Source organism: Charadrius vociferus, unplaced genomic scaffold (assembly GCF_000708025.1).
Source record: "Charadrius vociferus isolate BGI_N301 unplaced genomic scaffold, ASM70802v2 scaffold230, whole genome shotgun sequence".
Lineage (NCBI taxonomy): Eukaryota > Metazoa > Chordata > Aves > Charadriiformes > Charadriidae > Charadrius > Charadrius vociferus.
In genome coordinates this window covers 18,242-41,816 of record NW_009646500.1, presented here as the reverse complement: position 1 = coordinate 41,816, position 23,575 = coordinate 18,242, and positions in this window count along the sequence as shown.

The following is a 23,575-nucleotide window of genomic DNA, read 5'->3' as shown; positions in this document are numbered from 1 at the left end:
TCTTAGTACTTTTATGTTGCATCAGCTTTTCTGTGACTTTGCCCAGAAAAGAAGATCAGCTAACCAGACTGTAATTATTTGGGTCATCATGTCTACCCTTTACAAAATATGCTACAATAGATAATTACAGGATTTTTTTTTTTCATTTGCCTTTACATTGTGTTTTATAAACGTAACCTTAGATCTCCAAGCAGAATGGAAAGTACAGTTTTGTGTACTATGTCCTTGAAAAGGACTCAGATTTGCAGGCCCCAGAACAGACTGTCCTACACGGGACAGAGTACCTGCAGTACACATGGAGAGGCTGAATATTGCTTACTTTTCACACGACAGACTGCATACTGATGATGCTACTGGAAAGGTTACGGCCTCCTTAAACTCTTCTCTGCTCCATTAAGTCGCCCTGTATCTCAGATAATCTCTTTCAGTGGTATGTTTTTAAAACCTCTGTCACAGTTCAGTTTTGTTATCCCAGTCCTGTCTGTTATGGCACCACATCCCAGAGACACCATGAAGATAGATGAAAATTATGGCGTAGAGTGCATTGCTTTCAATGATGAAGGATCAGATGGACTTAAATGTATTTAGAAAATGCACCATAGAATATTTATTGATTCTGGATCTTTAGTTCTCGATCTCCTGATCCTTATATAGTTATAATCTCAGGGCCAGATCCTCAGCCGAGGTAAAGCAGAGTCAACAGGCAACACTGTGTTGAATGCCATGATGCTACTATGATTTCTACTGCAGCTGAGCAGTCATCTTCATTCTGAAATGGTATTAACACAGTATTTTGCTTTTAATCCCGCGGAACAGCTACAAGAGTTGCATGGCATAACCAAAACTTTTCTGATGTCTTTAAATTCAAGCATTTGCTATGCATTTGGAGTGTTTCCAATTTTTTTCAGATTAATACATCAAGAGCCCTGTATAGTCATACTGAACAACAAAAAACAGGAAAGTGGCACAATCAGAAAAAAAAGCACTTCAGAAAAAATATCTAATATTTGCATGCCTACTTTTGCCCCTTCAGTGGTGTACTTTTAGGGAACAAAGCTTAATTTCTCCACTTTACAAACGCAGCCTTCTCTTGTGCAGTAAATGAGGTTGGCATATACAAAGGGAGTAGCTGCGATTTGTAATGTTATTTTCCCAGCTAATCAGATATACATTTTGTTGCCATCTTGATCTTAGAGAATAATTGGAGGACAAAGTGTTCTTGAAATGTGCCGGCAAAAATATTATATTGCAAGTCCTTTTATTTTGAAGTTCCACTGCAATCCACTGAAAATCAACAGGTCTTTTATATGCAGGGATTGGAAGTACAATAACCCTGGTTTCTGTGTGGAAGAAGAAAAGTGTAAACAAAATCTATTTGATTATCCAGATTTATAGAAAGTGAATTAAAATGTATAAGAGGTATAAATAAATCTGGGAGAAGGTAAAATGTGATCTGCCTACTATGCTACAATTGAGGATTCCTGGCAGATATCACCTTGAGCAACTGCTAGACCATATTCATGCACGTGTACACATACAAAGCTTAATCAAGTTATTTTAACCGATAGAGTTACTTCCAATTAAAACTTTTCATTGGAATTATATGAAATAACACAGAATAGCTTATAACTTATTAAGTTAGACCTTATATAAACTATAAAAAATAGTTTTCATTGCACTGCGAAGAATCTATGAATCGTTGTTTCTGGTTCAGAATTCTCATAAGGAGAGTTTTTCTTAGGAATTTTCTAATGCTTATTGCTATCAGGAATTGAACAGGTCACTTTCATCAGACATTTCTGTAAGTTTGATAAAATCAAGAAGGAAAAAAAAGATTATAAAAACTCCCATCTGTTCTGGAGACAATATATTCATATTTAATTTCATGTCCTGGGAAAAGCGCAGATGTTGTGCTTTTCAAAATGTTATTGTATGGTTTGCAAATTCCTTGAAATAGGTTTGAGGTGTTTTCTTTTTAAGTGAACCCAGTAAACACTAATTTAGTAATTTTTCTATTTATCTGTCATATTTGTTGGTACAAGTAATCTTCTGTCTCGAACAGCATTGATTTATCTGTGATCTGTGAACAGCATATGTATTATCTGTGTGTTTTATTATTATCTGTGAACAGCATATGTATTATCTGTGATCTGAGCCAAAGTACCTTGAAGGTGAATTGAGTTTGATTAAGTTTGAAGCAGAACGATTCCCCTCCCAAGCTATGGAAATTTGCAATTATCAGCTAAAGAATCCATTTCAGCTTTCTGAATGTGATATAAAATTTTTGTTTAGCTTATTCATTATAAAACACTGTAACACATGTGGTGGAGAAATTCAATTTCTAAATTATAAAATGTCTACAAGTCCTTGAATTTCAACTTTTAAAATAAGTGTATCATACTGGTCAGTCATTAGAGAGGTTCTAATTAATTCACACTTTAGACTGAGACCTACTTGCCAGTTACTGTGTCTCTAGGTTTCGTTTGCCTTCCATAGAGAATTAGTCTGCGGTTAGTAGTGCTTATATGTGGCCAGAGGCTCTAGTGAGTCCTTAGCAGTAGACCTCAATGTGATGTCTGACTTCATGTAAGTGTGCTTTGCATTTGAAATGGATGGTTTCCTGTTTTGAACTCAACTGTTTAACTCAGTTAACAGTCTCATCCTGGGCAACACTGTAGAACTTGATTCAGTTTGTATCACCTGTAACTGTACCTCTCTGTTCTCCATGGAAACTGTCTGACTAAATATTATTACTGTATGCCATATCAATCTGCTTTTTATATATGTACTATTAATGTATTAGCCTTCCACAATGATCTATTGAAAATGATAATGTTTTGTCTGCAAAGAGCATCAAAGCACCATGTGTTCATGTGATATATGAATTTTATTTTTGTTCTTTTCTTTGGCTTTTTTTTGGCTTTATTTTTATTCTTTAGTTTTACTCAGCTTCCTTTTACTATTTTGTCATTTGATTGTGCTGCAAACCCCAGGGCTATGTAATTAGAAAATCTATCCTGATTTAAACAGAGTTCCAATTATGATTACTGGAACATAAAACCACCTCACTATCTAGGTTCCCAAAATTAGAGGTAACTTTTGGAAAATTGCTAATTTATTGCTTGTGTTTCAAATATCTTTTAATTCCAGTATTCTTGATGATTGCTTTGAAAGCATCAGCTGCAGTTTTGGACACTTGATACAGAGCCAATTAGTCTCTGTTAATTAAGGAAGGGTAAATAGAACACACAAATAAAAAGGGTCGTAACAGTCCCCAGTATGTTACTGATGAAACTGTGGAGAGAGAAGAGGAACCATAAGTCTACAATATTTTGCTTACTGAATAACTAGATCTAGTATTTGGGAAATCTGCTCCTCTCTTTAGATAAAGCAAAAATGCTAATCTATAGTTCAATGAATAAAGGACTTTTAAAAAGTTCTTTTTAAAGACAAGTGTCTCCTGGCTCTGAAAATATTATTAAAATTAATCCAGATATTCTGCAGGATCTCAGACCTCTGTAGTGCATGTTTTAAAGCAGTTTCTGAAGGACTGACAGTGAATATAAGCTATTTGGGTTTTTAGCTATTGATATCATCCTGTTTGTGAAGAAACAAACTCCTTGAGGGCTCTGTTGGTCAAAGTCTAGTTACAGTTATCGTGTTACAGTTATCATATTCATGTACAATTATTTGGGAAATATTCATCTGGAGGTAGATTAAGCAATGACACTGCATATACTTCTGTTTAAAATTGCTCACAGTATGTATGTTTTCAGGCAGGCAGCTATAGTGGAAAACAGATACATATTTCATAGAATCATAGAATGGTTTAGGTTGGAAAGGACCTTGAAGATCATCGAGTTCCAACCACCAGCCATAGGCAGGGACACCTCATACTAGACCAGGTTGCTCAAACCCCATCCAGCCTGGCCTTGAACACCCCCAGGGATGGGGCTTCAACAACTTCTCTGGGCAACCTGTTCCAGTGCCTCACCACCCTCAAAGTGAAAATTTTCTTCCTAATGTTTAATCTAAACCTGCCCTCTTCCAGTTTGAAGCCATTCTCCCTCATCCTATTACTACATGCCCCAGTAAAAAGTCCTTCCCTATCTTTCCTATAGGCCCCCTTTATGTACTGGAAGGCTGCAATAAGATCTCCCCGGAGCCTTCTCTTCTCCAGGCTGAACAACCCCAACTCTTTCAGCCTGTCTTCATAGGAGAGGTGCTCCAGCCCTCGGATCATCCTTGTGGCCCTCCTCTGGATGTGCTCCAACAGGTCCATGTCCTTATGTTGGGGACTCCAGAGCTGGATGCAGTACTCAAGGTGGGGTCTCCTGAGAGTGGAGTAGAGGGGCAGAATCACCCACTTTGACCTGCTGGCCACACTTATTTTGGGGCATCCCAGGATGCGGTTCACCTTCTGGGCTGCAGTCACACATTGCTGGCTCATGTTGAGCTTCTCATCAATCATTGAACTGCATGAGGTTGGCTTGGGCCCACCTCTCCAGCCTGTCCAGGTCCCTCTGGATGGCATCCCTCCCCTCCAGCATGTCTACCTCACCAAACAGCTTGGTATCATCAGCAAACTTGCTGAGGGTGCACTCGACCCCACTGTCCATGTCACCGACAAAGATGTTGAACAGTACAGGTCCCAGTACCGACCACTGAGGAACGCCACTCATCACTGCTCTCTACTTGGACATTGAGCAGTTCACCGCAACTCTTTGAGTGGGACCGTCCAGCCAGTTCTTTATCCACCAAGTGGTCCATTTGTTGAATCCATGTCTCTTCAATTTAGAGACCAGGATATCGTGTGGGACGGTGTCAAACGCTTTGCACAAGTCCAGGTAGATGACATCAGTTGCTCTTCCCTTGTCCACTGCTGCTGTAACCCCTTCGTAGAAGGCCACCAAATTTGTCAGGCACATTTCTTTATTTGAATTTGCTTTTTAGACTGAATAACTAAGGAAAGAAGTTTTATGTCACAGTGCTATCTCTCAGTCCTCTTTCCTTTCCTTATTTAATTGTTTCTCAGTTCCAAATGAAGGTGAAAGCAAAGCATTTTTTATTAATATTTTTATTGTTTTCCTTTTTGTCTCCAAAAGATAAATGAACAGAAACATTAACAATGTAGCATAAATAAACAACACATATTGAGATCCTAAGGTTTTGGTACTGCAATAAAAAGTATGTGAAACTGGGGACTTAAAGCTAGTGCAAGCAACAGAAAATTCACCATGCATAAAGTATTGTGTGTCAATGCAGAAAAGAGACTGAAGATTCTTCTGACAGAAAATATTTCAGAGACTTGACAGCATTATGAAGTAATAGGTGTGAAGGAATTGAAACTTAATTAGGACAGCCAGTTTTTTCTTCCTCTGATTTCACTAATATCTGTTTAACCACTTCAGACAAAAGGTGAAGGCTAATCATGTCTCTTGACTCCATACCTAAGGATAGGAAAACATATCAGACAGTTTTGAGGGAAGAAGAGAATAAAAGCACAGAGAAAACAAAAGCAAAAGACAGGTTGCAAATAGTTGGGAAAAATCGGTATATCAACAGGCAGTTTTTTTCACTGGTACAAAGTTAAGGACTTTTTTCCTTACTTTTATTCCTTTCCACATATTTATTGTGTTTGGGATCAGGTTCTGGCTGTTGGAATGAGTTTTATCGTATTTTGCCATATTTTTGTATCATAGGCTGAATTATATTTCAATTTTGGGAAGTGGGAAGGGGAAGTACAAGGAAAGTGAATAAGTGAAACACCCTCAGTGCTCATTTTGAGTGAGAGGTCCTTATGCTTGAGTTTATCTGCTATCCAATTTCTGAAGACAATCTACAGGGATGGAGACTTGTTCCTTTTACTGAATCTTAGGTAGAATAGAGGGAAGGAATTCAGCCACCTTTTATTTTTTATGTTCATTGGAAAGCGAGGGCAAAGAGAAAGAACAGTCATGTCAGGGTAGGGCTCCCTTTTTACAGGGTGACTTCCCATTTTTCAGCTTTTGAGATGCAATTACTCAAATATGTAATTCCATTATGTACATGCAACTTAATTGACTTGACAATGTTACGATTCCAGATAGTTTTGGTACCAAGAAAAGTACTTTTTATTTTCCATTATTTCATTTTAATAAGATGACAAGCCTGTTTAATTGTAATCTCTTTTTCTAAGAGCCACGAATATTGCTATTTTTAGCAAACAAGAGAAAACATAAGGTATTAGAATGAACTTCTTGGGCAACCATTGCAAGCCTCAGCAACCCTTTCTGCAAAGATGGTACGTCTTTGACTTTGTTCTTTCTTAATATAAATACAGAGCCACACGTATTATGAGGAAATGCACATACAACAATCCTTTCCAAACATAACAGCAATAATACTGCCAAAACATGATACTCCACTGCACATTTGTCTCCCATTTCCCTCTTCCTTAGGCCAAGCTTATTAGGGAAACACACAGGGTAGCTGTTAGTTATATTGCTTAAGAGTATACACAACATAAGAATCAAAAAGTATGGAAAGGTTAAAATTAAGTCCAATTGCTTCTCCCTGAAGAATTACTTTTGCAATTTATACATGTAAGTTTCTCTTCAGAAAATGAAATCTAGAGAAGTGATGGATCCATGAGGGTAATGATAGTTCATATCTTAAATACCTGTCTTTATCTAACTATATGTCACCTTTTCAAACAGCTTCTTCTAGTATATGTACATAGAAAACACATGTACTCTCTATGCTTCCCTTTCAGTCTGTCCTTAAGATTTGTGCTCACTGTGCTGCTGTCAAATAAATGATCTACTAAATGTTAACCAGAGGATACATTACAATCAACGTTTATATTAAAAATTTTCAGTTCCATATAGATTTATATACATCTCTAGAAAAAAACATGGCCAACCCTAACACATTTGAAGGGATGTTATTGAATTTTAAAACTATCATTCAGGCATTTGGAAAGGGAAGTCCCAATTTATTGTCCTTTTGTGCAGGTAGTATTACACAGAATGTGAATAGATGGTCATACATAACTTTCACATCAGGCCCGCTGCCACATTAAGGGCACAGAGTGCCGGTTATGGTCTAAAAGAGTAGAACAGTATTTCTGTTTGTGACATAACTTATTTATTACATGTTATCGAATCTCTGCATAGAGTAAGAGCTGTGTTCTCTTGAAGGCTCTTGAAGGTATACATTTTCCTTCAGAACAGTGACCCCTTTGATAAAAAGAGTATGTATATTGCTTAGCCTTAATAAGGACACTTTTTTTCTTCCCTGATGAAATTTCATTTGCAACCAATATAGTAATTATGAATTAAAACTCGTTATAGATCAGAAACTAATGCATGCAAAGACACTCCGCTGAAACATCACACGAATAGATTGGAAATAGTTGTGCAAACTGCATCCTGATAAGGCAGTCCAGTTTTCTTTGCAAGTGGCTTGCCACAGGCGCAGTATTAACAGAACAGGAAGACAAATCAGGCATTTCAATTCCCTGGCTGTTCCTTGATGTGATGGGAGCTGTTCCTTTTATCTAAATTACATATTTTAAGGGTGCCTAATAATCCAATTACACTGCATCTAAAAACTCTAGCCTATCTTTCTAGGAAGAATGCCAACAGTAGTAACAGTAGTCCAGAGTAGCTTTCAAGAATTGTCCCAAAACACTTCATGTAAGCTTGTGTGCTCATGTTGTGCATTCAGTGCTCTGAAATAGGCTTTAGGATGGCATGTACCAAATCCTCTCAGCCAGCTCAGCAGTTTACCGCACAAGCAAAATCTTAGGTTTATATCCCAAAATGCTATTTTGCCTTCTCACATTGCACAAAGTTCCCCAGATATCTCATAACTGCAAGTCTAGTCTGCACTTATTGTGTCTCCCCTGGAAGCTGGCACATTGGGTTACCAAACGGTTTCTCAATATTATGCTGAGACATTGCTCTGCTACTGAACAGAGGGAAGTGTGCCAAGTACTGAATCACCAGTGCTACTTTCCTTAGCACCTGGGATTTTCTTTGGAACGTTCTCAACCAATTATTATGCAGGCCAGAATCTGCTTACCTTATGAGATCTGACAAGATCACAACCTGAAGAGACACAGATGGTAAGGTATTCCCATCATCACCAGCATCCACAGGCAAATGAATTATTTTCTGTTCAGATCTGCTTCCAAGAAGGCTTAATATTTGATGGATATAATTATGTTAAGCGAGGCTAAATCCAGGACTAGATATGGAACTATATTTGCAATGCATAGGCAGTATATCTCAGTTATGGATATATGACAGTCCTAATATCTAAAATATGTGTATACAGCAAAGGTGTCGTGAAGGAAGATGGATGAGAACTTTGTAACTCATTATTTTGTTGGCCATCAATTATAGGAAAACAACTCCAAACCCAAACAATCCCACCAAAGGAAAAAATATAGACTTTGTTTGCAGGGGAATTTCAGTACCTTTCAGAGAACCTGGAAAGAGGCCTGTCTGTATATATATATATCTGTCTGAATTCAAAGGCTTTAGACCTGAAAGAGTCATGGGAGAGATACAGGTCTTACTACCATAAAAAAAACCTTTAACCCAAATCTCCCCATCTCCCCTCTGAGACAGCTGATGTAACAGTGGAGCCCATGGGATTGGTTCCACTCAGAAGGCAGAGGAGACATGACAATAGAGACACCCTATGCTAGTGCGGGAAGGCTAATCACAGGGTCATCGAAGTCATTCCCAGTTTCATTTCTGGCTCAGTGAACACCTTAAAGTTTTACAAATTGGAATAGCTTCCAAATATGTACTTACAAGGAGGTACTGCTACTAGATCTATACAAAATTTCAGCAGGTGAGGCTGAGAGACTTGTGTTTCAAAGCACTTTATAGCTGTCAAAAGATGGTATTTATTTGAGTGATGGGAAAGTCTAAATCAGGCCAAGGGGATTTAAACCTCTCACATTCATTTTAAATTGTCTAATCACTATACTATCAAATACAGACTGTGAGGCAAAAAAATAATCTTTTCAGTTTTAAAGGTGATGTATCGTAAGAGAACATTTTGTTAGGAAATGCTGGAAACGGTTATTTAAATATGCTTCTCATTTGGTGTCATGCAAAGATGGGTTCTGCAGCAAAGATAAAATGCAACAAATGAAAGGAATTAACAAGACTGAAGAAATAAAATAGGCAACAAGTGAAATGGTACTGTCCAGATTACGTGCACATGAAGTCAAGGTTTTGTACCATCTGCATCCTCTGTTTTTGAACTGCAGATATTTTTGATTCCCATCTTTTCTGACAGTTGCTGCTTTGCAGTCAATTAATCTTTCCAAAATCTCTCTGGATTTTCCTTTTTTAAAAATATCTATTTTCTTTTTCACAGAAGTCATTTTGCCAGTCATCTCTCCCTCGATATCAAACTGCCTTTCTCATGTAGTTGAATTGCAGTACTTTGGCTCAGAAATTTTAGTCCTTTTCAATGATCACAACTCGTGACCCTCATTGAGCACCTACAATTCATCTGCAGCGACAAAGATGAGTCTGCCTTGATAATCATTTACCTGCCTCCTTTTTCTGTTAGCTTTGTTGTCCTTCAGGTCTATCACTTCACCAGTAGTGAAACTGTGCTTATAATATACATATTTCTATCTGGAATGTAGATGAAAGGCAAATCAGTCTGTTAATATGCTAAGAAATGTTATTCTTCTGACTCACTTTAGGGTGGAAGCAGACAATTGTCTAAGAAAGGCATTTTTTGTTTCTCTTGTGCGTTCTCCAATCCATAAATAAATACAGGGAAGAATACCAACTACCCAAAGGAAGAAAACCTCCCATACAATGTTAAGGCAGACTTGTCTGCATACCATTGTGTGATAGCCATCGTCTCAACCTTCTCTTCAATTATGATACCGTTTTGCTTTACAAAACTGCTGCAATTAGCATCTTTAAACATAGCCCTTTCAAAGTATACTGTTTAGCTCAAATTTATCAGCGTTTTCACTGTATAAAATTCTATCATAATAATCCATGAAGGTCAAGCTATTAGCAAGAAACACACAAGCTCCCAAAGAGCCTGCCTGAAGCACAGTGGAAAATTCATGACACTTAAGTGACTTGCTATAATTCCTTTTCATCTCAACAGCCCTTAAAACTCTCCACATGAAAACAGCAATAACCTTGTTACAATTGCAGGCCAGTGTGTTTTCTAGACATTTGCTAACAGGACGGGTTTTTTTAACCTAAAGGTAATGTACAATGTCAGCATATTTGAAAAAAGTTAAAGGCAGAAACAGACTTCAATACTGTAATATTTTTTTCATAAAAGCCTTACAATATTTTCAAAAAATAAACAACTGTGTAGATGCACTAAATTTGCATATACGTAGTATTTTCTGTGGATAGCCTGGATTTTTATGAGAAGAAAAGAAAATCTATGTCAGATTGTATGTCCTTTTTTATGCCCCACAATATTATTTCTTACAAATATTTGTTCAGCTGCCTTTCTGAAATTGTTTCTTCCTACAGCTCTGAGTCTGCATGAGGCTGTGAACTTTATATGTTAATTTATCTATGAGGGGATCAGCCTTAAGGATTATTTTAACAATTTGTGTTTCCACAGTAAGATCTGAAAGCATTTGACCTCAAGTGCTCCCCGTGTTTTAATTTTTACAGTGTAAAATAAACAAACAAACAAACAAAAAACCCCAGATACTTTCATACATACTTGTCTTCTTCTCCTGCAAATACCACCATTAAGGATCCAAATGCATTCAAATTTAATCTACTCTTGGTTTAGGTTCATGTCATGGATGTAAATCACCTTCTCAATGCTTTTAGCATTGGATTTAATAAGAAATTTTTGAAACACTTCACAAAGTGCTATTTATGGCCTTAATCTTGATCTCCCAGGGATCTTCATATTTTGTTTTTAGTTTACATTTAATTCAGATTTGTCTCAGATTTTTTTTTTCTGCATACTGTTTGCACATTCTTCTAGCTTACTGATCCATCACCTACACAAAATTCTGTGTCATTAATAGAATTAATAGGGCAAGCTAACGTCCATTGTCTAATGATACACGCACCCTGATACAAAAGCAGATGAAATAACATGTAACGGAGTTTAATAAGGAAAGGTGTAGGGGGGATTCTGCTGCGCAGGACAGTGTTAAGAATGACAGAAGTCAGTGCTGAGGGAGTAGAAAACAGGCAGCTGATGTCAGTATTCAACCATTTACAATAATTAAGACAGATACATACTCATTACCTGCTGTGTCACAAGTATCAGATTCAAACACCTTTTCACTTGCAACTTACTGGTATTAACTTGTCTTCTAAGGGGAACAGGTTGGTGGCTTGTCACATGAAGTGTTTGCTCTGGGAGAACGGCTTTTAAGCTAAGCTTAGGCACGTATTACGGTGTGGCCTAAATGTTAACAACTACATGGTTTCCGTTTTGAGCCATGTTATTTAGTGTGCTGGCTTTAGTTTATTATTTGTTATAGCATGTTTTCTACCGGGAATTTTGCCATGCTCGGTGCGGCTGGTTAGTAGGGAGACCTGTGTGGGCCACCTCCATAGAGCTGTATCTTGCCAAAACGACTGCAGTGAACAGGGAACATGTCAGATCACACCGCTTTGTTATGTCACCAACCTACAGAAATGATTCCCTCCTGTCCTGTCACCTATATAGAAGGGTTTACAGGCTTGACTGCCTACCCACAGGGATCCAGAAAATCAAATTTTGTGTAATAACTTCAAAAGCTAAAAATAATAAGTTGGAGAAATTCATTCATCCTAGAGCACAAAAGAAATCAAAATCCAATCATTTCAGCTTAGGTCATCTTCTGTCCTCCACTTCCAGGGGCCCAAGGAGACATGTTTCAGTTCAGTATAATCAAACAAAAATACCTGACTACTAATTGTGATTGGTATTCCTATACAGTGGTCATCAAATCTCTAAGTGTCCATGAAGTTATAATGAGTAAAGTCAGAAGCGTAAGTCATTTTATTTTACATGCTTACGTATGTTTCTAAATGTCTCTGTCCTTTGTTGCTTCATGTAGAGACTTTGTGGGCCTAGCTTGATATTTTTAACATTTTTAATAGAGATGGCTATTTGCTTAAGGGCAACTTCTTCAATGCTGGAATTAATGAGTAATATTTACATAGTGCATATCAACTCGTAGAGGATTTTGAAAGAAGATGAATCAGTAACTTAACAGGCTGTCCTGTACTAACGAAATAGCTTTAACATTATATAAATCTGATTGTTGGTGATTGTCTTTCATTTTTCTAACTAAAAAATTCATAAAACAGTTTCAAGAATAGAGCAGCAATCTACATCAATACTTTTAGTATGCCCACCCTATTTTTCTATTTTGCACTTTATTAGGAATGGAAATGAAGGAGAGGAGAGGATTTCTTCTCCACTGAAGCAGTATTGTGTAGTGAAGGATTTTATTATTTTTTTGGTCAGAGAATATATTAGGAGTCTTAAAAGTCAAAATAAGAAATTAACTTACCAAGGACTGAAAGTAAATGTAAATTGTAAGTTCACAGGAGTCATAAGCTTAGTTTATTTGCCCAGTAGAAGTGAGCCTGATCAGCGTTCCTCCTCTGTCACCATGTCAAGTGTGTGTGTTTGTATACGTGTATGCACGTGTCTGGTTATTGGAAGTCAAATTGCAGGTTTTTACGGCAATGTTAAACATTGCAAGATGCAGTGCTCTTCAACAACAAGATTGACTATGAGTCTTATTTCTACCACCAGTTTCTATGGCTTCATATAAAATTCCAGAATTCTGATAAACTGTCATGGGAAAAAATGATAAAGTGATTTATACTCAATTTCACTGGAAGGGAGAAATGCAGAGGCTGTCACTCTGGGTCTTCAGAACAAATGAGTTACAGTTCATGAGGCAGCTCAATAAGGCTATCATTTCCCATCAGCTCCTATCACTGACAACCACAGATTTACTGGATGGGGAAAGGGAAAATGGCTGAGTTTTGGTGCCAGGTGAGTCGACACTATTACTCCATCAACCAGACATGTGTAGACAAGAGGCTACCATGAATATTTGATAGAAGCTTCTTCCCAGAAGTGCCTGTAGAAAGCAGTAAAGCTGTTCTTTCGTTTGTGTAAAAAAAGCTCTCTGTCTCTCTATTTGGATCCTGTTGAAAATGTCCATTTGTAAACTGCTAAGGTTTCTCTGATTTATTTTTTGTGTGTGCATTTGTTTCATTCACCGGTATGTTTTGTGCCATATGGCTTATTTATAGCCCTCGTAGAATGAAACAAAAGAATGCTCACTCTGCTGGGATTTCATATACAATGCATTTGTCCCTCTCTGTCTCACAAAATAGCAATATGAACACAGCTTCAGAGCCACCTGTGCATGCCCAGAGGAAAGACGCCTTTGATCTGCCAAAATTACAAATCGTTAGAAATATGTATGTTCTGCTTCCAGGCAGAAAAAGATTCAGGTCAAAGCTGAAAACTTACTCCGTATATATTCATGTTAAAATAGATCAACATAAATGGCTTCTATATTATCCCAGCTTTCTGCTGCACAAAGTTTCCGGGCAATTGTTGGCATCTGTTCAAAGAGCTGCTATGTATGCTACCTGCATTTTTTTGAGGATGTTTGCACAGGAGGATTTCTAAACAGAAATCCAGATTAGCCTCACTGATGCTCAGATGTTAAAACATTTAGCTTTTTTTAATCTTAATGATCAGTAATGGATTTGGTCCCTAGATGTCAGCATTAAACATTCTCTTAGGCTGGATTGTTGTGCTACGAGGGTGGGATAATACCTGCAGGTGTTACTGCCTGTTTGCTTTTTAAGACAGAGGTACATACTTCTAAAGGAAAATTTAATATGACAGAAACAAGGCCGTGATGTTCTCACTCGCACTGATATAACTAATTCTATGTGCAACTCTAAGTTGTGAGTCAAACACTACTATACCTGAATCAGTCATCAGAACTATCTCTCTATCCCATAATTACCTACAGAAATAAGATATTCTCCAACCCTTTGCTTGTGTCCATATCTTTGACAAAATAATTTTAAAATATCTGTTTAGTTACAGAAAATCCTTCCATCACCCACTCAGAAAAAAAGAGTTGAAGACTTCATAAAAAAAGAATTCAAATTATTATAAAATATTGCTTATGTTAAAAAAAAAGCAAAAGAAAAAGCGAAACCAAACAAAAACCCCAACTGAACAGAAATCCCCAACATGAAATATCATTTAGACAGTTTCTTAGAATCCTCTAGGCCATCTATGCCAGAGAATCTTTTCTATTCTGGTCCATAAATCATTCCTCCCAGATCTGCAGTTCTTTTCCTAGATAATAAATAAATACGTAAATAAAAGCATTATATCCCCAGAACAACCATGAACTGTCTTCATTTGTGATTGTGTTCCTGAGTTTCCACAGGAAACTTAATTTATTTTTTTCATTTTAGAATCTGAGAAGGCTGTGACAAGGATATGCAGGCATTGCAGCTATGATTAGCCTAGCGCCAAAAGTGGTAATGATGCCAGATTTGATTTGAGACAGATGGTTTTTGTCTTGCAATGAAGATTAACCTTAAACCTATCCACAATCATGGGCAAGTACAGCTAACACATACATCACTAATGTTAAAATGATGGTTTCTTACCTGAAATTTTAAACTAGTGCTAACTGTATTGTTTTGCACAGAAATGAAATATGTTTCCAAAATTTTCTTTGGATGTTTTTTTTCCCATGTGCTTGAGCCTTTCCCATGATTGCTAATAGGTACCATTTCTTTTTTCGAATACTGTTCTGCTTTCATTTGCTTTAATGATTGAAAGCTGTGTACCAGCTCTATCTTTAATCTTTTTCTCTTAAGCTTCGAGAATCTCAGTAAATACACTTTCTAAAATAGAAAAAAAAAAAAAATCAAAGTCGTATCAGATTAACGGGTTTGTCATTTCATGGACCATTTTTCATCTAGGAATAATAAATGCAAAGAAGTATTTTCTGATTCGTATTTCTCTCTCCTGAAGCTAGAGATGCAGACTGATGAAAACCAAAAGTATGTCATAAATGGATCAGACTGTGTAGACAGAGTAAGGAAAGTGCAGGATGGCTGCAGTCATAGAGTCCTCATATTGTCGTATTTGTCATCTGTCATGTTAAACCCTCAGAGTACATAGCAAAATACACACTAATCTAGTCAGAGAAATCCTAACATCTATTGCCACATGTTTTTCCACTTCTTTTTTTCTTGAGTTATCTAAATTCAGGAGAGAGTGATGTTACGGCAGAGCCTCAAAGTTCTCTATGTAGGCAGCAGGAACTCATAGGCATCCCTGCATCACAGTTTTTATTTTCTTTATGTTCACATAGCTGACCATAAAAAGGGATACCAGGGCTCCTTGATCCTTATCACTGCACCAGTTCCCTGCTCTCTGCAGTGACTGAAGCACTGAGTGTGAACTGGAAGAACTGCATTTTTTCAGAGTGTCAGATGATTTTTCACAACCTGGAGCATCCTGTATCTCTGTGAGTGAGTATTTTGGCAGAAAGGCAAGGCAATGAATGGAAATGAAATGGAGAAGGGGATGAAGAAAGAGGGGGGAAATAGAAAAAGCAGGCGGAAAGGGGAGGAAGGGAAAAAAGGGGAAAGGGGAAATGGAAAGGAAAGGGAAAAACATACATGGCAGAAGGTTTCTCAGTTACCTGGAAGAATCTTGCCATTTCTGACCCTTTAATTCTAACTTGTGTTGGGGTTATTGGTTAGGAGTCAGTTCTCTCTGAATTTCACTCAAATTTTAAATTGACTTTTGTTTCTTGTAGCCTCATCTATGAAACATGAGATACAAATCATCGATTTATGAAGTTTTCAAAAATTTGAGGTGGCTTAAATTTCTCATTTGAGTCAAGATCTTTTCTAATTTTATTCTGTTTTCCACTTCCCTAAAGAGGTGCCCTCCTCAACTGAGAGTGCTAGGAAACTATTTTTCTCATAGTTTCTCCTCCCATCTTGACCACCTATAACTGACTGTCAGACAAACCAGAAGCTAGAGATACCTATCATTTCTGAAACATTCTTCGAAAAGCTCTGATGACACCTGGTACGCCTTCAATTTGTCGTATTTCCTAAATGAACTGTATCCTTTCTGGGCTTCTGGTTTCAAACAAAGACCTGCAATGCAAGACCAAATGAATTTTCAGTTTTAGTCCATAGTTCATATTTGAAATCTATTTGTATCACAAAACGACTATGAAAGCTGGCAAGAGTAATGGCAGAAGAAAACCAGAACTGAGATAATCAAACATGATGAATGTATAGCTGAAGAGTATTACATGGGCAGTTTCTGCATTGCCTGCCTGTCTGCCTTTCCACAGTTTCTGGCACTGGTTTTTATATTTCTTCGAACATGCTGTTGCATGACACTCATATTGTGCCCCTTCTGGTTTTGCTCTCCCAATGACAAAAAAAAAACAAGTATGTGGGTTTTCAACCAAAGTCTGTGGAGAACCAAAGGATTTGGAGTCAGTGCAAAAATACCTGGTCTTCTGTACTTACAGCAGTCTTTCTCTACAAATATTGCACATAAAGTTATCTTCAGGAAGAAGAAAGTGTCTTGTGAATCCCTCATTTACAGGTTTGCAGGTGAATATGTGCATGGTTATATGACATTATCTCCATTTTATTTTCCAGTAAAACTATAAGAGCTGTTAAAGGTAGAGAGCCTGTGAAAAAAAGATAAGAACTTACTAAAGGTATTAATTGCTGTCACAGTCATTCATGGATGAATTATATAAATTTTGCCGTAAAACTGGGCTTGTAAGAAGGCAGCTGCTGAGCCATTTTTAAATTATATGCAGTTATATAGCTAGTGATAGGTGAATCTGGCTATTTGCCAAATTGTATCACTCTACTTTTTTCAGATAGGTTAACATGGATGCTATTTTTTTACAGGATGAGAAAGTGTGTGTCTTGCTCAAGGATCAAATAATTTACTTTCTGGTAGTTGAATCACCCCTCAGATTTCTTTATTATATTCTCCATTTTCCAATAATAGAGTGCTGTTTCTCTATAGCAATTCAAAGTGTAACACATGTCAACTTTTCAAATTCTTGATGTAAAATCATAATGGATAGTGTAAAAAGAACAAAAGATGGACCTAATCCGTGGTCCAGTTAAATGAGAACCACAGTAGGGAAGATGTTGCTTTGTTTCTTTGAGCCTTAATATTCTGAATTTTCCAATCCTGTTCAAGAATGAGAATAGAATCAACAGTGAGGAAATATTTAAGTGTTAATAAGGTTAGTTCAGGAAGTCCTTAGATCATCCTAAATTGTCACTGGTGCCAGCAGAAGCCTTGAATGTTAACTGTCTAATGATACTATGTTTAATCTGACAACTGAAAAGGAGACTATAAAAATTACTTACTTTTAATCTGTAAGAAAAAAAAAAAATTAGGCAACAATTAACAACTGACAGACATTAAAGGCAAAGACATGTCTTGATATGGCTGATTTTTGTAAGGGTACCTTCATCCTTATGGTAAAGAAAATTCCAGAAAAAGAATAATTTTTGTTCTGTCTTTTCCCCATCACCAAATAAACAAGCCATAAGGAGATTACACAGGACTACATTTATTGTATTTATATTGTATGAAATCCAGATGTGTGTATACACCACTCCTCAGACACAGTTCTGGCAATAACTAGAAAGGTGCAAAGCTTTATAATATACCTGTTCATGAGGGGTAATTAACTTGAACATTGCAATGCCATACACACTACAACATCTAATGAGTAAGAGTCCGGGTCCAAGGTGCAGTCCAGATCCCTGAGTTACATTTATTGCTTAGGCTAACATATTTGTGGAGATAAAATAAAGGATGCTCATCATTACCAGGAGGCAAGGGACAATTCCCTCTGTGTATTTCTTTTAGCTAGTTTTAGAGGTGCGGATGTAACAGTAATACCTCCACCCCCTCCTGTCTCCAAACTCCTTGTATCCCACAATACCCAGACTCCACTGCCCCAAACTGGTTCCAAGGCCCAGTCAATCACTCCTACATGTAAAGATCTCGGTCCTCAGCTTCTCTGTTTTCTGGAGGCCCCAGTCCACCCCAGCCCTTCCCTCCCTGTTCTCATCCATCACTCTCTCACTTGTGTAGCCCCTGTCCTCATACCTATTCAGTACACCCAAACTACCAAGGCCTTTTTCTCTCCAACCTCAGTTCCTTGCTGTACAAATCCAACCACTTCGACAAGTGTCCCAGCAAGTGTTGCTCATCAGTCAGATGGGGCAACTGCCTCAGACCTAACTCCCTTCTACATTTTTGCTGCCTGTCAGCTCTGCTGCTGCCTTCCTGGTAGCTGCTGAAGTTGGTCCATCCTCCCCATTGCGTGGATCTGACAAGTCTTCTGCTTTCTTGTCCACAAGAACTTCTGCTCATTCAAACGTTTGGGCTGACTCAATGCACATCAATAGGCAGCTTGGACAAAAAACATGGAATGTGGGGCAGTCCTATACAATGCCTGGCAGCAGGCTCCTCAGAGCATGATTCAGACACCATCAAGGGGAGAAGCAAGGAGGGTAATTGTTGTAATATCAATGATGGGCTAGAGGGGAGGCCACACGTCACTACAGTCTTGCTGTCATCTGCTGATGTGAAGCCTCTGCCACCCAGGGCAGTTCTCACAGCGTCAGGGAGAGAGCCAGCCCACAGGAACATTGACTCTTCAGTTTGCACAGTAGCACTGGGGTTACATGGGTGACATGGCAATTGCCTGCCATGGGTAAGATTTCAAGTTTTCTTTCTGTCCTGGGAAAGTCAACCCTAAACCTCCAACCATACTAGAAAGTCATTTGGCAGCAACGTTCTTGTTAGAGGTAGTAACACTACCCTGATCCTTCAAGCACAACCTGTTACACACCATGGAATTCAAGATTATTTAGAGTTGAGAGAGTGGAGCTGTGGCCCTGTAATTCAGAACATGGGGACCAAGAGTCTCAGATGCCCATGGGAAGATCAGGGGATCTGAGGACCTTTGTCCCTCTCCTTATCTTCAAAAGCCTTGGTGGAAATTGGTGGTTTTGCTTGAAATATTTTGATTTCTTCAAATTGATGTTTGCCAGTGGAAAACATTTCATTTCATGAATTTGCAACCACCTCTCCTTCTCTGTAAGAAGTTGAGAAGAATCTGACAAGAGACCAAATTCATGTCAAATTTCTTTTGGATATGAAAATCTGTCAGTTCTGTTGGCAACAAGGTCTAATGATTTGATTGTCACATAGAATTTGCAACAATCCAGTTCCAACAAGCTGGAAGAATCGCTAACATGCAACACTTCATCTGCCTAAACATACAGATATATACAGAAAGCATTGATGCACACCAAATTCCATTATTTTGTTTTCTCTGAAATATGCATTTAAAAATAGAGATTGAAGGTCTCCTTTTTTCCACAAAATGACAGTCAACACATCTTCTAGTTCTTCACTGACTTGTTGGTATTTAGCGTGACTTATTTCCTTCCCACTTCTATCTAGAAATAATTCTTTAAAACTAATAAAACTATTCCTTTGAGAATCATTTTTAGGCTGTCTTAATCAAACTGATTTCAACAATAACATAGTACTTCTGCACATGCTTGGCCATATAAATATATACTATTGAGTCTATTGAAGTTCTTACCTGAAACACTTGTAACCGTTCTTGCTTGTAGCTCTTAACTATTTAAAGAAAGATTTTGATCTTTAACAATGGAGTTCTTTAGAAGTTTTTTCTGTTCCTTCTTGGAAAGCTTGGTATGCATAGTGTATATTACCACAGCTGTGAAGGACATGGAATTTCAGTGCTTTCATAAATACTTTATTATTAATAGTTTGCTTCACTGGAAATAGAATCAGAACATTTAAAAATCTTTCTTTTTCAGTGGGACATTTTGCTTCCTACTTCAACTTCTTAATTTTCTGTTAATTATTTACAATACAAAACTTCAACTGCATTTCAAAACAAATTAAAATAAAAATAATTTTATTTTTGTCTAAAGCAAGCTTCCTTGAATCTGCCAATGTTCTCAGGGAACATTTTTATCATAGTAAGTGAGCATTTCCCAACAGAAAATGTTTCAAAAATCTTGGTATGTTTTTAATTGCCTTTGTGCATTTCTGGTTGTGTTATGACATTTTGTGAAATTCCTTCACCTTACTCTAAGCTTCTGATGATCCCTTCATGTTCTGTTTAGACTTGGTTATCCTACACTTTGAAGAAATAAGTAAGGTAGAATAACACTCTTATTTCCACTGAGTTAATTCTGTGCAATTTCTACTGATATTTTCCAGCTGTCTTTACAGCTGATGGTCAGGGTCTTTACACTAAACCTATGTAGTTTCTTTATTATGTGTCTGTTGCTTTTCTGTTTGCATTTTCATACTGGCTTTACTATGTTTTACTACATTTACTGCTTTCTTCTTTAGCTTTGCTCTTCCATCTTGCATCATCACACTTCAAAAAAATTGTACATATCTCTTACTGTATATCATTCATTCATTTTCTTTATGATTATTATTCTAGACATTTCACTTTTCTTAATTCATGACACTTTCCTCATTAAAGGGTAAAACTTGACTACTAATACTTGACAGGGCAATTAATGCAGTGCTTTTTGGAAGATAAACTGTGCTTGTTTAATATGCTTGGCTTGTAGTAGTTGGAATTTTATTTTTCTGATTACACTGGCAGTGGAAAAAAATCCGTATTAAATCTTCAGTGTAATGTCAGATTTTACTTCTTTTTTACAACCTGTATCTTGCCCTGTCCCTTATATAAGAAAAAAAACCCCAATGAAGTGCATGTTATTGCACTGTGTTAAAGCTTGAGAGCTTGTTTTTTTTTCCTTTTAGTGTGATTTAAACTATCAAAGTAGGTGGCCTAGTTGCTCAGCATACTACTCAGTGACTCACATCACAGCTGATTGAGTGAAATGATATGAATTTTCATCCTAGTACTATCAGACTATTCCAGAAGTGGTATAAAATGGGCATGTCTGCTCAGAGGAGCCCCAGGAATTAATTTTTTTCCACATAGGAATCAAACAGAAGCTCAAATAAAGATTGTCCTTTTTCTTTCCTTAGTTCATGTTACTTTCCTCTGAGCGAGATAGAAACATTTTGTTCAGTTCTTTAAGGGAGAAAATTGTTTTGTTTTCCTCGTTGGAAATCAGGGCCTTCATGAATTCCTAAGCTTGTATGGGGCTGTGAATCGTGCTCTGAGAAACTTATTGCCCTATTTTGGTCTGGCTTCAGGGAAAAGCAGCAGATTTCCAAGATTTACTTCAGTGCCTTTGAAATTGGAATCTGGATCATTCTGGTTTTTTGATTTGGGGGACCTCAACTCATAGAGTCACAGAATGGGTGAGGTTGGAAGGGATGTCTGGAAATCACCCAGTCCACCTTCCCCTGCTCAAGCAGGGTCAGGTATAGCAGGATCTCCAGGACCACAGCTGGTTGAGTTTTGAGCATCTCCAAGAATGGAGATTCTTAAGCCTCTCTGGGTAACCTGCACCAGAGTTCTATCACCTCACCCTCCCCACAGTAAAAAAAAGTATTTCTTGTGTTCAGATGGAATTTCATGCATTTTAATTCATGTCCATTGCCTCTTGTTCTTTCACTGGGCCCTAAGAAAAAGAGTCTGGTGCTCGCATCTTCATTCTTTCCCATCAGGGAAATTCCTTTCCTTGCCTGGTTGATGAGGAGTCTCTCCTTCCCCCGTCATTTCTTGGGACTGCTGTGGGGAAGATGGGTCTGCGGGATGAGCCTAAGCTCATCCGGCACTGTGAATCAGACTTCAGGCAATGGTTAAAGCATTGTGAGTAACTAAGAAGCACCAGTCTCATAACATAGGCAGTGCCTTTTGGGAAAGAAGGAGACTGGAAGGAAAAAAGTAACGTGAATCCTTTTATCTGAAGTTTGAGCAGGTTATAAATATTCTCAGCGTGTCATTGCTCTCTAACTCAGAAATGATAAACATTAATAGAAAGTAGATTTAAAGAAACTGTGATAACTTCTGCTTGTACTTGACTCATTCTAAACCTGTAGCAAGTTCCTGTTCTTTAAATTTGGTTTCAAGTTGCAAACTCAAAAACATGCCCTGAGCTTAAGAGAGTGGAATTTCTTTTAAAATTAGGTCACAGAAAAAGGGATCTGAATCATTAAATGATGCTATCCATAACAGAAAAGGAAAATCAGAATCTTACTATGTACTGTTCCAGACGTTTAAGAGCTGAAACCTGAAGCTGAATTTTAGTTAATTGAAACTATCTTTTGAATTTGGAGTAAACCAAAAAAAACAACGGTCAGCACAAATATATGAATCTTTGATAAACTCATCTCTCAATCCTTATCATATTCTGTGCTCAATGCACACATAGACTTCCAGGACTTTTGCACAAATGTCAAGGGAGTATTCATTCTGAAGGCTGCATAGATGTATCAATTTACTTTATGTCACTGAGTCCAGTCATTCAAATGCTGAATATTCTGATGTATATTTAGGATAAAACATACTATCTGAAAATATCCATGTAGATGGTAAAATCAACTGAGAGAAATGTTATTACTAATAGAACATGGTTTTTGTGGTGTAAAATGCTTTGAAGAAAACATTGGAGGTTTGTTAACAGAAATAAAAAGGCAATGGGGAAAACATAGCAGGATGAAAACATAATTGTTCAAAGATGTTAAAAGTTAGTTTTATAGGACAGATTGTTAGAGAAAGTAAAATATTTATACTATTTATTTAGTGATTTGCCATTTCCCACAGTTTCATTCAGTTCTTTGCATAATATAAATGTTTTTACAGCAAAAATATTTTTTATTTAATCTACCTGCACTTTCAATCAAAATCACTGTACTTCTTAAATGGCTTTATGGTGTTTGAGAACTTACAGTGTGTATGTTTCCAATTGCTTAAGGGTTGGAAATATGCCACTTAGCAGCACAATGTAAGAGTTTGTAGTGACGCATGAAAAATAGATGGAACCCAGCTGTGAAACAATACAGGAGACAGCTAAAATACGTCAGCAAAACTGGAAATAAAAAAGACAGTCAAAATCACGATATCCCTCAATGTAACCTCAATTCCTCTATGTAGTAGTTTTATTGGGATTTTGCAAGTTCCTTCTACATATGTATATTCGTTGAATTAAGTTCCAGTTATGTTCAAGAGTAGAAGCCTTATGTTTAGAGTTTTCCACAAATTATGATGTGTATCTTCCTTTATGCTGAGATATCCTTTTCATTAATGCATATGCAACTAAAGATGCTGGGAAACAAAGCACTCTATTCTTTTTATCACTTTGCTGCTGCTTGGCTTTGGAAAAGTCATTTAATATTTGGATGAGATTTTTGAAGAAAGGGTCTCTAAAATTCGTCTCCTACATATTTCAGTGCTGGTGACATGTTTTCAGAGCTATTGAGTATAGCTGGTTGTCATGTTATCTTTTTTATGTCTGTGGAAAATTTTGGTATAAGCAATCTGTTTACTAAAATTCACAGAGGAGTGTTTTGT